Source organism: Leptodactylus fuscus, chromosome 8 (genome assembly GCF_031893055.1).
Source record: "Leptodactylus fuscus isolate aLepFus1 chromosome 8, aLepFus1.hap2, whole genome shotgun sequence".
Classification (NCBI taxonomy): domain Eukaryota; kingdom Metazoa; phylum Chordata; class Amphibia; order Anura; family Leptodactylidae; genus Leptodactylus; species Leptodactylus fuscus.
The window spans coordinates 10,692,488-10,704,606 of NC_134272.1; the positions used below are offsets into that span (position 1 = coordinate 10,692,488).

Sequence of the window (12,119 nt, forward strand, 5' to 3'; positions counted from 1 at the left end):
AAAGAAGGTTGATCATTTGTTACAGTTGTGAAAAGCCGCAGTTTAATAGTGCCATGTAAACATCATCCGGCCCATCAAACCCGCAGCGCGGTATATGAAGTGATAGATGTGCAGTCTGTACTCATGTCATTCCCTGCTCCACCTCAGTGACAGATGACAGCGGGATCACAGGCAGGTAATAGAGTTATCACAGCCGATGATTTGTATGGCATGTGTATATGGTTGTTAGCTTGTCTGACAGGTATAAAGAGGGCATAAGCTTATGGCAGACAATTCGTGTAGTGAAGCCAAGCGGCTCAGATAAGACACAGCAGACTGGGATATAACCAGGTAATGAATACAGATCTGCTGTGCAATGTGAATTCTACCCATTTTAATCAGTAAGCTATTCACACATTTGCGGGCCCCTGTCTTTGTGTGGGGGGAGTGCAGGATTGGCCATGTTGGATTGTAAAACAGTCGCATGCTCGGGCACCGGATGAAAGGGGGCATCAGACCCCCACTGATCTGATATTGTATAGTCCATCAATGTAAAAATCTGGGAAAAACTTTTACATTGGGGAATACAGTCCATGTCCTGAACGCAGTCCAGGGACCTCAATGCGGTTCTATAATATATATAATACAGGACGGTAAAGCTGCAGTGACGGAAGAACACCGGCATCAGAGATTACTACGGATGAAGGTCTCTGGACTTTATTCAGACCAGGAAATCCAGACTGTCCGGCCTAGATTCCCCCATGTGTATTGGGCCATAATCGAAGGCAGTGTTTTACTTCAAACCCTTAAAGTGAATGTAATCTGTTTGGCACCAAGTAGTTTTAGGTCCAAACATCAGTCCCAATGACCTCTCTATTGCAGTTAAAGCTCTCATTTTCTGTTACACGGTTCTTATTTGTTTGCATGATTAGAATAAAATGATAAAATTCTGTCTAGTTACAGCCACCACTAGGGGGAGCTTAGAAGCCGGCTGCATACTGATGTAATGTTTCAAGCTATGTTAGGGTGCATTTATATTCGCATCACGTAATCCATTCTTTTGGTCAACTGCAGGACCAGAAATAAAGAGATAAAACAATAAATATGGTCCATATAAAAGGACAACAATGAATCCCGAGGGACACTTTTGACTGATGGTGACCATCAGGTAGATAGATAGATAGATAGATAGATAGGCGATAGATAGATAGATAGATAGATAGATAAATAGATAGATAGATAGGAGATAGATAGATAGATAGATAGATAGGAGATAGATAGATAGATAGATAGATAGATAGATAGGAGATAGATAGATAGATAGATAGATAGATAGATAGGAGATAGATAGATAGATAGATAGATAGATAGATAGATAGATAGGAGATAGATAGATAGATAGATAGATAGATAGATAGATAGGAGATAGATAGATAGATAGATAGATAGATAGATAGATAGATAGATAGATAGATAGGAGATAGATAGATAGATAGATAGATAGATAGATAGATATTCCATACTTGAGGCAGGTCAAGTTCACTGTTTAGGCCTAGTTGCCAAAAGTGTGACTTGTGTATTAAAGGGGTATTCTGGTAATTACTACTTAATTGCTAAATTGGTGGGGGTCCAACTACTGGCACCCCCAGGACACAGTTGTCCCAATTCCCCTATTTAATGGCACAGTGGTCCAGCATGCACACTCATCCATCAGTGAATAGACAAGCTTAATGCACCTCTATTCAAAAAGGGACTTAGGGACCCCCTTTTTCATGATCAATGGAGATCCCGAGGTTGGAGCCCTCACCAATTTAATAGTGGCTAACTTATTAATACTCTCTCACAGCAATCGATATAAAGTACAGGTATATTACCCTGAGGGGTAAGGTAGGGAGTTACCTTTTGACACAGAGAGGGCCTCATACATTCACAAAGGGCCCCACACATGGAGGTGCGGAAAGTAAAGGGCATCATATAATTCCTTCTAGAGAGTTCAGGGCCTTACAAGGCCGGCCTAAGGGAAGCAGAGCTATAGCCCTGCATAATACGGAGGTCCTCCCATAAGCAACTTCCAAACACAGGGCCCCACTCAGCTCTAGAATACAAGAGAGGCTCACAGCGAGCTCCAGAATAGACAGAGCCTCACACATCAGTCCTGGATCATAGAGACCTTCACTCTCTAATACAAAGGGTCACTAACAGCTATCATGATGGTACCGGGGCCACAAAGCAGCGTATACAGGGCCTGACGCTGCAACAATCGCTGCACACAGGACCCAGGACAGTCCAATCCCACACACCGGATTTCACACACACCCACGTCTATATGGAGAGCCCCAGTCATCTATGAACACACATATTGTCTGCAAAGTGTATTTCTGTACTGTCCACTGACCACAGACATTCAGGACTTGGGTAAAGCTGGGTGGCAGAGCTTTAGTGGAGGAATATCAGCTGTACAAGGAGTGCCCCGGAGATCAGGGACATCTATGGGATAGCATAAGATCCATGCATTTGGGAGTGGCTGTAAACAGACCTCAGAGAACATGGAAAATGTAAATCATATCCAGATTGTGACCCCTCTCCATAAAGATCCGTCTCCGGCAGAACATGTGTTATCCCATGGAGCACAATGATGGGAGTTTCCATCCTGTGTCAGGAGGCAAAAAGGATTGAGAACAGCAAGTGTGCACAAGGCCAACGTAGCTTCATATGACTAGCAGCCTAATATCTAGGTTTTCTTACCTGTAGTCTGTGCACATGTGTCTAGTGACCTGCTAACAAACAGGAATCAAGGTATAGACATCCAGTCCTGCAATGCCTCTGTCCACATATTGCATGGGAAGAGGAGGAGGGCGAAGCTCTGATAGTATGTCACCTGTAAGTGGTGGTAAAATTCCTCCTCCTCCCCTGCACTGATCGCTCACACTGAATTCACTGCTCAAATCTGTCTGCTTACTGAGAGAGCAGGTTACAACACCCAGAGAGAGCAGATTACAGTACCCAGAGATCAGGTTACAGCACCCAGAGAGAACAGGTTACAGCGCCCAGAGAGAACAGGTTACAGCGCCCAGAGAGAACAGGTTACAGCGCCCAGAGAGATCGGGTTACAGCGCCAGAGAGATCAGGTTACAGCGCCCAGAGAGATCGGGTTACAGCACCCAGAGAGCGCAGGTTACAGCGCCCAGATAGAGCAGGTTACAGCACCCAGAGAGATCGGGTTACAGCACCCAGAGATATCAAGTTACAGCACCCAGAGAGATCAGGTTACAGCGCCCAGAGAGAACAGGTTACAGCGCCCAGAGAGATCGGGTTACAGCACCCAGAGAGAACAGGTTACAGCGCCCAGAGATATCATGTTACAGCACCCAGAGAGATCAGGTTAGAGCGCTCAGAGAGATCAGGTTACAACACCCAGAGAGATCAGGTTACAGCGCCCAGAGAGAGCACGTTACAGCACCCAGAGAGAGCACGTTACAGCACCCAGAGAGAGCACGTTACAGCACCCAGAGAGATCAGGTTACAGCGCTCAGAGAGATCAGGTGACAACACCCAGAGAGATCAGGTTACAGCACCCAGAGAGAGCAGGTTACATCGCACTAAGATACTAGCTTACAGCTCACTGGGGGATCAGGTTAAAGCTCACTGGGGGATCAGATCATGGTGCACAGACAGATTAAGTTACAGATCAGGTTACTGATATGTTGTCCACAGAAATCTATGGAGAGAGGAAGATAAGAAGACAGCAACTCTAGAGAGATGCATAGACATACAGAGATGCTGCTTCTGATTGTTGTAAGTGTTTTACTATCTTATTTCTGTGCTGGATTTACATCATCATTGCTCAGTACTGCTGTATAATGTCCTCCATGTTGCCGCTGGGTTTTTTTTGTGTGTGAGGATGGTACAGAAGCAAAATCTTCTCCTTTACCAGTGTGCAGTATATGGGAGATATCACAGCAGATAGTCTCGAACCAGTCATACTCATATTACTATACCTCTGTTGCTCCTGTTCTGATGCTGCCCGGTCCTCGTTGGTTTCTGTACTTCCTATTATGGTGACGACATCCACAAGCGGCCATATGACTGCTGTAGTCAATCCATGCCTAGAGTGGGGGCTTGCTATAGGCAATGGATTAGCTGCAGTGGTCACATGGCTGTGTCAGGTTTGATCAATGGAGTAAGAAGTACAATGACGGCCCGGGCAATGGCAGACCATGAGCGCCAGAGGATATCGGTAAGGTAAGTATGATTTTTTACTAAAGATGTGCAGCCACCCTTAGTCCCAGTATACTGACAATAGATATGGATGGATTGAGCTGTATGAGAGTAGTCTGTACAAGAGACCTCCATGCAACTGTGAACGGAGTTCTTTACGGTAAAAGCAGGAATACTATGTATGGAACTCTCCACCAGAGAAAGCTGTCATTGTGAACTTACTAAGAGCTCAAAGGAGGCCTCAGTGTCCTAAGTGTAACAATCTCACAAGTTCTAGTTCTGGATCCAGAGATTTAATCTGCCAGATCTGGAGTCAGAAAGGCTTTTTCCCAAAGGGATTTTACATGTGCCAAGCAGGCAGGCAATAATCCAGAATGGACGTTCTAGGAGCGTTTGTCCCAATTGTTGCTGGCTCCATTAGTGTATTTACATACAACAGATCATCACTACTGTATAGGGATGAATCATGGGGGTAAGATGTGCTGCCAATCATACCACATCTTTGATGATTTTGCCAAACAGTCGAGATTTTGCTCAATTGTGGGGCAATTCTTTGCCAATTATTGGGAACAATAGTTACCATGTCAATAATTGATTTGGTAATAAGGTTGTGTAAAGAGGCCTTAAAGGGATTGCCCAGGATAACCCGCTGTTTGATATGAGGCCAAGGAAGATGGAAAAAAAAACAAAAAACATACTCACCTGTCCCCAATGCTCCAGTGTCTCCCACCATAGCCCGATCCTGAAGCTTTGATGTCTTGTTTTGGCCTCAGTGGCATAAGTAAAGGAACCAGGACATCACTTGCAAACGTCCCGTGTCTTTTCCTTAGGCCACTCATTAACGTCAACACCACATGCGGGCCATCCGCCAATAAAAGACACCGTATGCAGTAGGACTGGACCACAGTGGGAGACACTGGAGCACTGGGGACAGGTGAGTATGGGTTTTTTACCTTCCCTGGCCTCATATAAAAAAACGGGTTATCCTGGACATCCCCTGTAAGATGACGAAAATTCATCTGAAAACATAGACATCAAAACACAGAACTCTCCTCCTCCTAATACACAGACCTCTCCTCGTAATACACAGACATCAGGACACAGACCTCTCCTCCTAATACACAGCCATCAGGACACAGACCTCTCCTCCTAATACACAGCCATCAGGACACAGACCTCTCCTCCTAATACACAGACATCAGGACACAGACCTCTCCTCCTAATACACAGCCATCAGGACACAGACTTCTCCCCCTAATACACAGCCATCAGGACACAGACCTCTCCCCCTAATACACAGCCATCAGGACACAGACCTCTCCCCCTAATACACAGCCATCAGGACACAGACCTCTCCTCTAATACACAGACATCAGGACACAGACCTCTCCTCCTAATACACAGCCATCAGGACACAGACCTCTCCTCCTAATACACAGACATCAGGACACAGACCTCTCCTCCTAATACACAGACATCAGGACACAGACCTCTCCTCCTAATACACAGCCATCAGGACACAGACCTCTCCCCCTAATACACAGCCATCAGGACACAGACCTCTCCTCCTAATACACAGCCATCAGGACACAGACCTCTCCTCCTAATACACAGCCATCAGGACACAGACCTCTCCTCCTAATACACAGACATCAGGACACAGACCTCTCCTCCTAATACACAGCCATCAGGACACAGACCTCTCCCCCTAATACACAGCCATCAGGACACAGACCTCTCCCCCTAATACACAGCCATCAGGACACAGACCTCTCCCCCTAATACACAGCCATCAGGACACAGACCTCTCCTCTAATACACAGACATCAGGACACAGACCTCTCCTCCTAATACACAGCCATCAGGACACAGACCTCTCCTCCTAATACACAGACATCAGTACACAGACCTCTCCTCCTAATACATGGCCATCAGGACACAGACCTCTCCTCCTAATACACAGACATCAGGACACAGACCTCTCCTCCTAATACACGGCCATCAGGACACAGACCTCTCCTCCTAATACACAGACATCAGGACACAGACCTCTCCTCCTAATACACAGCCATCAGGACACAGACCTCTCCTCTAATACACAGACACCAGGACACAGACCTCTCCTCCTAATACACAGATATCCTGGCTCTCCCCTCCTCCTAATACACAGCCATCAGGACACAGACCTCTCCTCCTAATACACAGCCATCAGGACACAGACCTCTCCTCCTAATACACAGCCATCAGGACACAGACCTCTCCTCCTAATACACAGACATCAGGACACAGACCTCTCCTCCTAATACACAGCCATCAGGACACAGACCTCTCCCCCTAATACACAGCCATCAGGACACAGACCTCTCCTCTAATACACAGACATCAGGACACAGACCTCTCCTCCTAATACACAGCCATCAGGACACAGACCTCTCCTCCTAATACACAGACATCAGTACACAGACCTCTCCTCCTAATACATGGCCATCAGGACACAGACCTCTCCTCCTAATACACAGACATCAGGACACAGACCTCTCCTCCTAATACACAGCCATCAGGACACAGACCTCTCCTCCTAATACACAGACATCAGGACACAGACCTCTCCTCCTAATACACAGCCATCAGGACACAGACCTCTCCTCTAATACACAGCCATCAGGACACAGACCTCTCCTCCTAATACACAGACATCAGGACACAGACCTCTCCTCCTAATACACAGACATCAGGACACAGACCTCTCCTCCTAATACACAGCCATCAGGACACAGACCTCTCCTCTAATACACAGACATCAGGACACGGACCTCTCCTCCTAATACACAGCCATCAGGACACAGACCTCTCCTCCTAATACACGGCCATCAGGACACAGACCTCTCCTCCTAATACACAGACATCAAGACACAGCCCTCTCCTCCTAATACACGGCCATCAGGACACAGACCTCTCCTCCTAATACACAGACATCAGGACACAGACCTCTCCCCCTAATACACAGCCATCAGGACACAGACCTCTCCTCCTAATACACAGACATCAGGACACAGACCTCTCCTCCTAATACACAGCCATCAGGACACAGACCTCTCCTCCTAATACACAGCCATCAGGACACAGACCTCTCCTCCTAATACACAGACATCAGGACACAGACCTCTCCTCCTAATACACAGACATCAGGACACAGACCTCTCCTCCTAATACACAGACATCAGGACACAGACCTCTAATCCTAATACACAGACATCAGGACACAGACCTCTCCTCTAATACACAGCCATCAGGACACAGACCTCTCCTCCTAATACACAGACATCAGGACACAGACCTCTCCCCCTAATACACAGCCATCAGGACACAGACCTCTCCTCCTAATACACGGCCATCAGGACACAGACCTCTCCTCCTAATACACAGCCATCAGGACACAGACCTCTCCTCCTAATACACAGACATCAGGACACAGACCTCTCCTCTAATACACAGCCATCAGGACAAAGACCTCTCCTCTAATACACAGACATCAGGACACAGACCTCTCCTCTAATACACAGACATCAGGACACAGACCTCTCCTCTAATACACAGCCATCAGGACACAGACCTCTCCTCCTAATACACAGACATCAGGACACAGACCTCTCCCCCTAATACACAGCCATCAGGACACAGACCTCTCCTCCTAATACACGGCCATCAGGACACAGACCTCTCCTCCTAATACACAGCCATCAGGACACAGACCTCTCCTCCTAATACACAGACATCAGGACACAGACCTCTCCCCCTAATACACAGCCATCAGGACACAGACCTCTCCTCCTAATACACAGCCATCAGGACACAGACCTCTCCTCCTAATACACAGACATCAGGACACAGACCTCTCCTCTAATACACAGCCATCAGGACAAAGACCTCTCCTCTAATACACAGACATCAGGACACAGACCTCTCCTCTAATACACAGACATCAGGACACAGACCTCTCCTCCTAATACACAGATATCCTGGCTCTCCCCTCCTCCTATTACACTCACACATCAGGGCAGATTCCTCTCACTTTCCAGCCCACTGTTTACAGGCAATCTCCCCACATGCTGATGACAAAGAGTTAATACATGTGACGTTGGGCACCATATTATAAGTAGTTTGGTGGCACCAGAACAAAGCTTTCTGTATTGCACAGTACATACCCACTGCCAGAACTCGCTCCTAATACAAAGACCTCTCATTTCCATAATTATGTCTGACACATGTGCATTAATTTCTCCCCACACATCGCAGATCCGTCTGGCCTCGAAATTCTCTCCTACCGCCTCATATATCACATAATCCTAAATCTGCTCATCCACATCTTACCTCACCCAACCTACGGACACAGGGATACGTCCATAACGGCACAGGCCAAACATTTCAAAAAGAGTTCTGATATTTTTGGTCTGAAATATACATTTTATTTGTACAATTGACAAGACAATTGGAATTGCACAAATGTGAGAATTTCTCATCCGACCAAGGAATATACAGAAGCACGTTGGAAATATTTGTTCGCCTACGTAGGTACGATCAATCGATCATTTCACCGTATCGTATGGATTGGTTCGGCCGACTTAAAATAAAAAAAATTGCAAAATCCTCGGGAGGAATATGCATAAAAGTATATGTTTGTCGGTGTCATCAGTTATCCTTGGGGCCTTTGGTAATCTATAGTGACAGATCGCTTCCATTCAGTGACATATGACAAGCCAGGAACCTGGCGGTATCATCGTCACACTTCCACTAGCGGGGTACGTATAGAATATCCCCTGGACTCCCCTCCCCCCCAGTGAAACGATGTGACAGACCGCCCTCCCCCCCCCCCTTAGCATTCTGATGTGACAGGTACCCCTATACACAAGGCACCCTGCATATTATATGCCGTACTCCTCCAATCACTAATATAGGGACACTTCTTAGGATTGTCCCATAAACACGAGGCACCTTGGGGTTAGCCTACCCTGGATACAATATATCCCAAAACTCTACCATCTGACAACCTCGATACAAACATCTACAGATACATTGTTAATAAAAATAATCGGCACTATGAACGCATCTCGTTTCGGTCTACCCCTCCCCCCTATTTGCCCCCCCCTTCCTCATTCTCACCTTTTGCAGGTTGCAATGTCTGTAGGATAAGAGGGATCCCGTCTTCTTTGGTGCCAAGAATAATTTAAAAAAAAAAAAAATTGCCTCCCTTCTCAGACGAGATCCTTGTCTTGAAATATATATTATTATAATTTTTTTTTTAATTTAAGGATTTTTCAAATAGGCTATATTTTCCTCCCCAAAAAAAAAAAAAAAAAAATCAGTCTGGAATTGTGGATCCCTGTCTGGAGGAGGCTTCTTGAGTCTTCTCTCTCTAGATCCAATAGAGGTGCATCGATGACCCCCCTTCTTTAGATGGATCCAGGAGTCATATTAGCTGAGTTGGGGATGTCAGTTGGGGTGGTTGGTAATAAAGAGAGGGGTTTTTTTTCCTATTATCTGGCACCGAACCTCCCTAATCTTCAAGATAAAAGGTGTTCTTGACTATCGGGAATGACTAGGCTATAGGGGAGCATATTCATTCCCCAATTTTAAAGGGTGAGAATGGGGGACAAGGGGGAGGGGGGTCCTGGGTTAAGGAAAGCAAGGGAGAAGAGGCTGCAAAGTGAGAGGTGGCAAGCTGATGGGAGGAAGGAAGGAAGGAGAGAGAGAGTGAGAGGGAGAGAGGGAGGGAGACAGACAGAGGGGAGGGAGGGGTGGGAATGTGCAGGGTGATTTATTGCAGCCCTGCAGAACTGTCTGAGAATGACCCTCCAACATGAGTTCTACTCCAGGGCTGCGGCTTGTACGCATGTGCGGGCCAGCCAGACAGGGGCTGCAGGGGAGAGGAGGGGGCATCACCATACAACACCCCCCCCTCCCTTCCCAGCTCGCTCCCTCCTAGTCTCTGCCCATAGGAGGGGGACAGGCGCCTGCTGCAGAGCCCTCTCTCCCAGTACACAGGGGAAAGGAGTGGCTTTCAATAATATAAGGGATCTCTCAGAGCCAGGTTCTCACCCCTACACAAATACCACACATACACAACTCCACCCCTACACACATACTGCACATATAACACACTACCTTACATATCAGCCGCCATCACAAATAACTGCTCTGTATTTCACGTTCAGCAAGTTTTAAGGGGGTGCTATAGTATTATGTAAAAACGTGTAAAAGACCAGGCCCTAGGTCCGTATACTGGCCGTCGTAGGCCCAACTTGGGCATACGGTTATAGGGGAGGCTCTCTGTGGAAAGATATAGGAAGGGTTGCACGTACCCTATCCTATCCTGTAGGCATGGCAGTCATGGCATACAAAGTGTGGACCCCTCTCGACCAACAATATGGAAGCTCTTTGGAACGAATGCAAAATGGTCAATACATATCAGAAATAAGAAAATATGTCAGAATATAAATCTGGCCTAGATCAAGGGTGATCTTCTCTAAGAGGGGGTCTCTTCAAAAGACATAAAATGGTTTAGTGAAAACCACCTCTTTAACTAGACCACCCTTGTAAGAGACCAGATGTGTATGGGCAGTAGTTTCCATACCGTCATATACTGTGCATAGTCTTATCATTTAAAGGGATATGTCCATAAGAATATATTATAAAAGTCTGATAGTGACAAGGCCCAGCTCTCTAGTGCAAGGCTCTCCCAACACTGTCCTGACATCTTTAGGTGGTGGCAGCAGTAGTGCAGGGCGCTCTCCAATGAAGTCTATGGGGGTTATGGCTCAGCTGTGCTCAGCTGTTTCCATAGTTCACATAGAAGTGAATGGACAGGCCCACCCACGTGGGTACCCACCTTTGTAATCCATCTCTGCCTCGATGCAGACGTCATAACAAGCCGTATGGGAGTTGAGGGACCCTCATTTTGGATATAGGTTAAAGTCATGGCATACACTTTTGGGTTGTCCTACAAATAATTAAACTTTGTTAGATCAGGCAAACCCGAACAAGTTTCCAAATGAAATCGTAAAAAAAAACATGCTCTTGTGTCTCACAACTGCTATTACATACTTGCTATGGCGCCCCCTGGTGTTCTTTTCATTCCTTTACAGAATGTCCACCTAATGTGTCCGATACTGGTGGTCACACCTGCTCAGTAGCTCCGACCCCTGGATCTTCTCGTACACAAGGAGTGATTCTTATTATTATGACGAGACCCAATAAGAATCTGCTTCTTTGCTCCAATAATGGAGACGTTGGAGTAGATTTATGATGCCTTGTATGCCAGTGTTCCATAAAAAAGTCACCAATGTTTGTGCAAATTGGGTCATAAAAATTTGCGACTTTTTTTTTCACTTTTGCACCTCCCATACAACTTACAAGATAAGGGTTGTGGTGTTGAGCTATGTTTATTATTACAGAATTCCCAATTTATTGATCCCAGAGATCTGCAAGATGGCGTAGATTTTGGTGCAGGCGAACAGCCCCTGATTTTATGAGGAGGTATTTGCGTCCTCGATTGGTGCAGAGGGTATAAAGAATGGTGTTCATAAATCTTCCCCCAATATGTAGAAGTTGTGTGAGAGAATCAATTTACCGAAGGGGGCGCCACAACAAGTATCAAACAGCAATAGCAAGGGACAGAAACTTTTTTTTTCTTAAGTAATTCCAATTGAAAGCTTGTTGTTTTTTTGTGACCATGGACAATCCCTTTAAAAGGACCACTTTGCACTGTAATATTTGGGGCCTTAAAAGGGATTATAGTGGTTTTCCAGATGATTGCAAATAGGTCTAAGGTACAAATAAATATACACTTACTAATATGCATTCCTATCATATGTGATACGTACATCACATCAAAGTCCATGTATGAAGGCCCTCTCCTTGTCCGC

At 46.1% G+C, this 12,119-nt stretch overlaps 1 protein-coding gene across 1 annotated transcript in view; it reads right to left on the reverse strand.

Annotated features, from left to right (window-relative positions):
• Nucleotides 1-9,977, reverse strand: part of GLIS2 (GLIS family zinc finger 2) — a 28,274-nt gene extending 18,297 nt beyond the window's left edge. Inside the window, exon 1 of the mRNA XM_075284091.1 lies at nt 9,358-9,977. The gene's annotated coding sequence lies outside the window, so the exon portion shown is untranslated. The remainder of the gene's footprint in view (nt 1-9,357) is intronic.
• Between the last annotated feature and the right edge of the window lie 2,142 nt (nt 9,978-12,119).